The sequence below is a fragment of the Phragmites australis genome, chromosome 6 (assembly GCF_958298935.1).
Source record: "Phragmites australis chromosome 6, lpPhrAust1.1, whole genome shotgun sequence".
Taxonomy (NCBI): Eukaryota; Viridiplantae; Streptophyta; class Magnoliopsida; order Poales; family Poaceae; genus Phragmites; species Phragmites australis.
The window spans coordinates 25,278,979-25,288,493 of NC_084926.1; the positions used below are offsets into that span (position 1 = coordinate 25,278,979).

Genomic DNA, 9,515 nt, shown 5'->3' on the forward strand with positions numbered 1-9,515 from the left:
GTAGCCACCTCGTGTTCGCCGAGCCCGTCATGTGCACCCAAACTCAAGAAGCCGCTCCTCAGGGGTAGAGATGATCGAAGTGGAGCGGTGATCGCCGTCTCCACTGCGGCTGCCTCTACTTCATGGGCCCCACCTCTCACGAGACAACGTGCGGCAACGCGCCTTCCTCTTCACTTCATCTCCTCTCCCTGTCTCCTCATCTCCTTTCCCCGTCTCTATTGTGCATGTGAATGTTATGTAAAGATGATTGTAGCAATAATTAGATCTAAATGAATGGTAAAAAATACAAATTTTTTGAACATGGATTGTATTTTTGCCATTCATTTAGGCTTACTATTATCACTGCGAATGTAGATTTAGATATTATCATTCGTTCAAGCTAGATTATGGTAATAGGCACATCAAAATAAGTGGTAGAAAGTACATTTTTTTTCAAGATGATTGTGTTTTCGCCATTCATTTAGATGTAGTATTGCCACTCAGATTAGCAAAATGTAAAACAGACATTTTGTCATAAACAATACTCTATCTCGAACATTTTGATATGGGATCTTTGTCTAAGTTCGAGATCAAACTTTGGCAGATTCTCATGTTGAAGAGTTTATGATAGAGTATATTTGCATATGTGGATAGATTATCACCGCTGGTTCTAGCCGCTACCGGTTTAAGGCTAGAACCGGCAATGATCAATGTGTTATTACTATCATTTCAAGGTTAGAAATAATAGTTATAATTATCGATTACCACTGTCGCTAATTCAGTGTCGGTTAAAAACAGAAGGATATCAATTTTTAATTCACAATGATGATATTTTTTTAAATAGTGGTTATGATATGAAGGGTCGCGTGGTAAGTGGTATGGCATAAAATATGCAGGGCGGTCTGCTAATTTGCATGGCAGTGGATCGAGGACATGCATCGATGAGTCTGCTGCCTTGGAGAGAAGAAAAAAGGCTGACTGAATAAAAACAGGAAAAAGGCACAGTGCTAGATGCATGCACGTGCGGTTCATTTTTCTTTTTGTCTCATTTGTGTAGGTGACGTCATATGTGCGGTTGAGTAGGGATGAAAATAAAAATAGTAAAACTCTAAATTTGCCTGTTTTCAAAAAATTTCAACCGTAGATGTCGAAAGCGGAAATAGAACGATAAAATATACCGAAATGATAGCGAAAATGATTTAGGCTACTCCGGATCATTTTCAATTTTTTTCATTTTAAACTGAATCCAACCGTAATTCTCAATATTTCTTCCAATACCCACGGTCCAATAGTCCAACAAAAATAACCACCACTAGACCTCCCATCGGTCCGGTCACCCGTCCCGTCTCCCCGCTCCTTATTTTTGCGGTATCCCACTCCTGTGTTAATCGGCTAATCACTCGAGACTCCCAATCGGCCCACCCATCCCGCCCGCGGCCGGCGCGCGCGCTACGCCATCCGGACTTCCAGAGCATTGTTTTGGGAACCGTATGATCTGTTTGACGTAGGAACGCGTATCCGGCGGGGCCATTTCGGTGCAACGGCCGCGTGGTGCAAGGTCGTGCAGCCCGCGGCACAGGGCGCAACACGGACAACAGCTACAGTGCATGGGGTGCATCGCGAGTGAAACACGCGTGCGGACGGCTTGGCCAACAGTGGATGGGATGTGGGGGCGTACGTGCGTCCTGGTGTGTCGTCAAGGCTAGGCTTGTTGGGCAGGAGCAATAGCTGAGCTGTGTTTGCGACATCGGGGTCGAGCGCGCCTGTATTTTGAGATTGGAGAATGAACGTTTGACGCTACTCCTCCTGGTGCTAGTACTGCAACAGCGGTGGTCAGCTGCGGGTTTATTTATTAGCAACATAGAATTAGTACTAGTTACTGGATGGTCTCATGTACCATGGTGGGCTCGGTAATGCGTAGCCGTAATGCACCGACTACAGATCAATGGAGCCGCAATACCAGAGGCGACTGACACGCACACGAGGGCCACCCAGGTTAGCGCCCATCGCGTGGACTCTTGATGAGCCCGGGAGCTGAGATTAGCATATAAATTAGACATGCCCCAGTTAAATTAGCATACAAATGATATAAATTTAGGAGCCAATTTTAGTATATTCTCTTCTGCTTATAATGAATTACTTGTGCTACAAACTTAACATCAAGTTGTTTTTTTGGTTTGAATTATCGATTTCTGATCGATACCGGTATATTTCTGTATCGATAATATTATTTTTGGTTTTCTCGTACTATCGAGGTCATATTCGTTTCTAACATTATTATTATCAATTTTATTTTCGAGTGGAAAATATAAAACTGAAAATGGTTTAAGTTATTTTAGATCGTTTTCGAAGTTTTCATCTCTATGGTTGAGTTTATTCTGGTTTGGACTCGCGCATGGCCCAGATGGGCGCGCGGATTCAGGTGCGCAGAGAGTCGGCCTAGCAGAGCACATTGGCCCACTCGGGCGTGTCCCCAGTTGGGTAGGTGGAATGTAGGAGTGCTTGCGGTGGTGTTCGGTCCAGGCCGAGTTCTGTGTAGAATCGGTCAGGCCGGCTGGGAAAGAAATGGAAAAAACAATCAGCTAGGGAATTTTTTTATATTTTCAGTTTCAATATTTGTAAAAATACATGTCCAACGGGTGACACAAATATGTCCCCTTCCAACAGAAGATAGCTTAAAAAATAAAAAAACACTACATTTTATTGCTCTTAAAATTCAAAATACTATCAAAATTATCATGAAATTTTCTTAAAAAAGTATGTTGTTGAGAATGCTATAATCTACCTCTGCAAAAATGTTCAATACAATCCGATACTTTACAATAAAAAAAAAGATAAATTTTATTGTACACAGTCCCATTGTATCATGTTTGTCTGAATTTTTTAAGAGCTAAATCGTATTATCCTCTATAACATATTGTTTTTTAACAATTTTTCATGACTATTTCAATAATATTTTGAATTTTGAGAGCAATAGAATATAATTTTTTTTTGATTTTTTGACTTTTTTTAAAGATGTTGCTTGTTAGATGGACGATAGTCACCTAACAAACAAATGACTATATCTTAAATGTGCAATATTTTAAAATAAATATGCAAATATTAAAAATAAAAGTAAAAAAGATTCATCGGTTAGGTACCGAGGCAAGAGAACCAAAGTGAAACAGACCATAGAATTTAGGAGTTTTTGTTTTTAACAAAAAGAGAACTCATCTAGGGTTTATAATTTTATAGAGATTCTTATAGGATGCTGTGGATATACATTTTGTGAACTCATCCATATAATAAAGATAAAATTTTGTAAGCTAATGGGTTGGTGATTTCATTCCTTCTCGGTGCTTTTTCATTTTTCATTTTGTGTGTATTTTCTATGGATCATTCAGTCAACCCAATTTATTTTTGTTTGATACATCCAAAATTATCCTAGAGCATCTAAGTAAAATTTTGAAAATTAACATTATATTACAAATTCTTAAGCACTACCAAGTTATTATACAATTTACAACAAAAGAGAGCTACGAGGAGACTAAAACTTGCTCAACTCCTAACTAACAAAAGAAACTACGCAACGAAGCTAGAGCTATAAACGGAAAAAGGAGGATGGAGCCATATGCCCTTAAGGTCCATCACAAAAGTACACCAACTGAGTAGGATGCACTACTCATGCCCGCCACCACCCTCGGCAGGCGTGAAATAGCCAAACACTGCTTCCTCCTCACCTGCAAAACCTGTAGAACAGCTGAGTACAAAAGTACTCGCAAAAATTAATCCATATATAGCACATATAAATACCTTGATTCTAAGGATTATGTATTGAGCTGTTAGTAAAAAAAGACCTCAAGGTTAACTACATTAATATGCTTAAGTAACCTAGACATATGTGTGAGCATCTAAACTTAACTAACAATAATACCATTATACCCTACTATGACCAACTGTACATAAATGTAACTGGAACCATCATGAACATGTATGTAACACGAATCATCTTCCCCCATGACCAACGTATCCAACCACAAACTACAACTCGTGACTCTACGATGATGCGCATGGATAAAAGACATGCTCATGACTGAGAGTGAGGCACTTCGAATTGTTTTTACATCCTGCAAGGGGATATTCCATTACCCACATGACACGATGATCAATTGGCTTGTATGACCATATAGGTTCATACAAGGGGTACTCGTGACAACTTTTCTCAATAAGCCCCAACCATTTGATACATGCATCGCTCGACGCGGAGGTATCCAGGACTACTCTCAAAGCAAACTAGATACCTCTGCAAGCCCGTCCACTCACACCACCGATGTTCAGGCCCAAATGATCACAGCTACAGAGGTATTCGGCTTACCTTACCATTAGATCAGCATGTGGTGAGTACGATAAGTGCTAAAGCCAAGAGCGACCAACGGTCGGTGCTTAACCAATGCAAGGTGGTCTACGGTATTTGAACTCCCTCCTCGAACTACCCCGGGAACCTCCTCCAGGGTAGATGATACCCCTAACACTGCCCACATCTTGTCTCAGTCACCTAACAAACAAACGACTATATCTTAAATGTGCAATATTTTAAAATAAACATGCAAATATTAAAAATAAAAATAAAAAAGATTCATCGGTTAGGTACCACAAGGCAAGAGAACCAAAGTGAAACAGACCATAGAGTTTAGGAGTTTTTGTTTTTAGCAAAAAGAGAACTCATCTAGGGTTTATAATTTTATAGAGATTCTTATAGGATGCTGTGGATATACATTTTGTGACCTCATCCATATAATAAAGATAAAATTTTGTAAGCTAATGGGTTGGTGATTTCATTCCTTCTCGGTGCTTTTTCATTTTTCATTTTGTGTGTATTTTCTATGGATCATTCAGTTAACCCAATTTATTTTTGTTTGATGCATCCAAAATTATCCTAGAGCATCTAAGTAAAGTTTTGAAAATTTTGGTTGGTTGAATTTTTATAATTCTTGCATATTCACAATTTTTTGGGTTAATAAATTTTTGCCACCAATTTCTACTTGCGAAAATTATAACTCTTAATCCATAGACCTGACTGTCTTGATTTTTATTAGAATAAGTTTTATATCGTTGTCTAGTTTTTACAATTAAAGTTTGAGGGGCAATTGAACAACAGATCTTTCTGTATATCATTTTAGTGATGTGAAAGCAATCTGTCCTGAACTGATTTTGAGAGTAAACTGAAAATTTAGTTATGGTGAATGAAAAATTAAATTTAGGTTCTGCAATTATTCACCCTTTTTATTGTATATTTTACGCATAAGTGATCGTACCCTACTCATTAGTCCAAGAATATGCAGCACCTGAAAGCACTAGGTTTACAAGTGCCACTAGTCTCCAATATAATGCAAACGTTTGACCATGCCTCTGTTGTCAAATAATGATGACTATTGAAAAGCTAAATGTGCAGCCTGCCCACGAACCCTCGAACCCAAGTTCGACGCTGACGCTGGTGCTCACGGAGAAATGGAGCGTTGGCTGGTTTGGTAGCGGATGCTTTAAAGTGTTCCGCCCACTTGAGCTCGAAGCGGGTGCTCATCTTCTTCTTAATGAGTATGCCAAGACTCCGAGGCCAAACGTTCAAAGAAAGAAATCAAAGCCAGACGAGTCCAATGTTGAATGTGGATTTTCTAGCCATCTGTCATTAACCGTTAGATTTTGCATCAAGATCATTTGACCATCTTTCCTTGCTTTCTCTCACTTATATTTCTACTAGAAAATAGCACACCGCAGTGTAGCCCCTTGTTAAGGCTGGAGTGTGCAATAAGAAAAATTAATACTTGATACTTCTAAAAAGTTTGAAGCCATGTTAGAATCCATGTAAAAGCAGATAATTTACCTTAGCTGAGGACCTGCTGCACAAAGTATACAAAACCACCCCTGAGTGCAGCTATATCGAGCAAAAATCAACTGCATAGGCTAAGAAAACAAAGATCATCAACACAATAGCTTGCAAGTCTCATATAATAACATGACATATGATTATAAGATATCAAATGGCTATACAACAGAAAATGGAATATAACAAACTGCACATGCATATAAATAAGCATTTGGAGCTTATTTCCTTCTTTTTTTAAAGTTATATAGTCTTGAAACCCATGCAGTACCACATCCAGCTCATATAACAGATACATAGCAGGATAAGTAGAATGATAGTATGCTCAGAATATACCATGAAGTGGGTACGCATAATGTATTTATTGGTAATCGGCAAATTGTACTGATCAGCAGGGGCAATATAGCTTATTTTTTCAATAGAACCAGGAAGATAACAAAATCCTGACATTTGTGACAAAGGATTTATTATTTTTTATTCTTGGCTTTCAACATGGACTTTCCCTTTATAATCCTAATTGGCAACTGAAAATATACCATGCAATATGTAGTTGCATCAGTCCAATAATTAAGTAATATATTTTGAGAAAGAGCTTAGATGCAAAAGTGATATCCAAAGTAGAACTGTGAGGTATGCATTTTTCAGATATCAAAGCAAAACGTTTTGACATTACTTTGCATTAGCTGGAATTTAGTTGAACTGAATGAAGTGCAGATCAAGAATTATGACACCAAATGGCTGAAGTGTTGAATCCCAATTAACAGCACATGCTGTACGTACAATCATTCTAACAAACTATCATGAAATCGAAAGGCAAAGAAAGATCAACGGTACCTGCAGTCAGCATCGGTGTTGACAGTGCAGAAGCAACCGTCCAGACGTGGCGACTGTCAGAGCTTCATATAATTAGTAAAAGGAACATTCAATAATAATTGAAATAATATTCAGACTTGAAGTATCCCATTAAGTAAAATGTCAGATCAGATCTGTCACTCGATCTGTCACTCAGAAGTCATGCTTTGACTTCTTAAAGGACAAGCCATGCTACATTTATAATGCATTTCAAGATCTGTCCGAATTCTTTAAAAGGACTCTAGTTCACTTAACGATGGTCTAAATCATCTAGCCTGTTAATTGAACCCCTAATTGCAGAATTATTAATCTAAGATTAAAGTTCATAATTTCATATTTTTGGTGCAGTTCCTCCTAACACAAGATTATTTTTCCTACTTTGGTCAAGAAATGATGCTTGTCAACTTTTTGAATTACTTCAGGGGTTATATGGATTTTTAGTTTAACTTAAAGCAGATCTAGTTAAAAATAGTTTTAGAGGCTGAAACCATTTTTTATTAGATATGGATAAAACAACTATAAAAAACACGGTTATTAGTTAGTACATGAAAAACTACCTTTTCTTTACCTCTTCCCATAAAAACTTGAATCATTAGGACAAATAAAGACCAGTTTGTTAAGTGCTATCCTAACAATTGTGAACACTTAGTTTGATTTCACAAATCTATTCAGGGTGGAGCTCTTATTTCTTACAATTTATTAGTATCATATATACTATGACTCTGTGTTTAACAATATATAGGATTCTCTAGCCTTTTTAGAACAAACGGCAACCATCTGCGATAGAACGAACAAAAGCATCATGATGACATCCTAGTACTTTCAGACTTCATTCCTCCATAATCACTTTTAGTCTATCTGTCTACTGTGCACAACATACTTTCTTTGCAAACCCACCTATAATTCTAATTTCATAAATAATAGTTCAACTAAAAATATTCATGCTTGAGTGAGTTGTATTCACAGTGTGACCTCATGACTTGTCTCCCTTTCAAAAATATAGAATTTTTAAAGAATACACAAACCTAGATGATCCATAACTGTTTCTAAAGGTGCATATTATACTTGAAGTTACAGCCATCATAAGGAGCAGCACTACATCTTACAAATAAGTATTAACGTACTAAAAAATGCAGTATTAACCTTCAAAATATCAGTGTCATCATATTTTGATATGCAGAATCGCTAAATGTTCAGAATAGATGCACTTATACAAAGGAGCATGGAAGAGAGAACTTTAATAGAAAGTTGCAAACCTTATTGCAGGCACTGGGACAGGTTTATTGATTAAATATAAACACATGAAAATGTTTGAACAAAACTGTGTGCATATGATAGTAAGCATAATGGTATTTCATTATGTAGATCTTCAAAGAGAGCACAGTGATCAAAGTCTTAATAACATGAGACTTGGTAGGGTTATTTTGCAGGAAATGCGCTCAGATGGTGGTGCTCCTTACCTTTTTGTGATAATGAGCTGAATAAGAAATGGGCCGAGCATCCTGAGCCATAGATGTTTTCCTGGAAGCAACGTGTGATTCAGTATTTCAGTAAAATGAAATGCAATCAGATTAACTATTAGCTATTAACTATGGCCCATGGATGAAAAACTGAACTACACTACAAAACTCCTAACACTTGGAATATCATGTATTTGTCAGTTCTGGCATAGACACACAGTATATGATCTGACAACTTTATTCTCTTGGAAATGTGAAGGACTTAGCACAGATTTCTCTAATATATATGGCAATCTACTAAAAGCACTACTAAAGAATATCATAGTGGTTTCAACATCTGAAAATGGAAATATTTTGGATCGGTCTTAAAGGGTAATGGCTTGAACTCTCGTTAATAAGAAGTGCCTTTGAACTGAATCCGGTTTCCACACAAACTAAACACAATGATGATTGGTCTAAACCCTAAGGTCACTTTCCCAAGGCCACATAACAAGCTAATTGTACGCGTAACACAATATCAATTGCACAACGGGGAGATGCTACCACTGCAGGGGCTGAATTGATCTAACCAAATGCAAGTAACATTGTACTGGGACCAATTAAAGCAATCTCACTTGTTTATGCAACGTGGCAAATTATGGTTTATGCAAACTGGAGGTCCTTCAGTCCGAATAAAAGAATTGCCAAGCCAGTTAATCAGTTCGTTGGAGGATAATTGCATAGTTGGAGGAATAAACAACGGAAAAAAGGGGTCATCGTCAGCTTGCCTCTGAGCTTCGAAATAACAAATGGCAAGTCCAACTCAATGGTATGAGATTAGCCTCGAGGAAAGTAGCATGAATATTCAGAAGATTTAAGTAGTATTAGCCATGGCCTCAGTAATCCCGTGCCTTTTCTAAACCGTGGAGATGGACGGCGATTTGACCACACCGCTCTCCTCCTTGGGGACTGCAAATTAAGAGCGGGATTATAAATCCTCTCAGTGGATGTTCGAAGACGCCATCCCCACAGCTAGTTGCGGCAAGATTGAGCAGAAATGGGGCACATGGGACTCACTGGCGGTGGAGGAAGGCTTGGGTGCGGGCGTGACCGAGGCGATGGAGGAGCAGGTCAAGGAGGAGGCGGAGGCGTTGGAGAGCGGAGGAAGGGGCCGGCATCCAGTTCTCCTAGGTTCGATTGGAGTTGAGGTGCCGGGGAGGAGGTTGGTAACGTCACCGCCTACATATCGGAGTCGTAGAGCACTAAGTCCAGCGCTACCAAGCGGCAGCGGAAGGCAGCGGCGGTTCAGAAGAAGTAGGCGACGTGGACATCCTCACCGACTTCGAACGCGACGGCGTTGAGATGGAAGAGATGGCTTCTTGTAC

General features: G+C 38.7%; 1 long non-coding RNA gene across 1 annotated transcript; it reads right to left on the minus strand.

Moving 5' to 3' along the window:
- Window positions 1-4,788: 4,788 nt before the first annotated feature.
- LOC133922167 (uncharacterized) lies at window positions 4,789-9,515 on the minus strand. The gene is made up of 5 exons (XR_009910401.1): window positions 9,208-9,515; window positions 8,152-8,212; window positions 6,674-6,726; window positions 5,840-5,919; window positions 4,789-5,751 (listed from the first exon to the last, which is right to left on the minus strand). It is a non-coding gene; the product is annotated as an uncharacterized LOC133922167 (long non-coding RNA).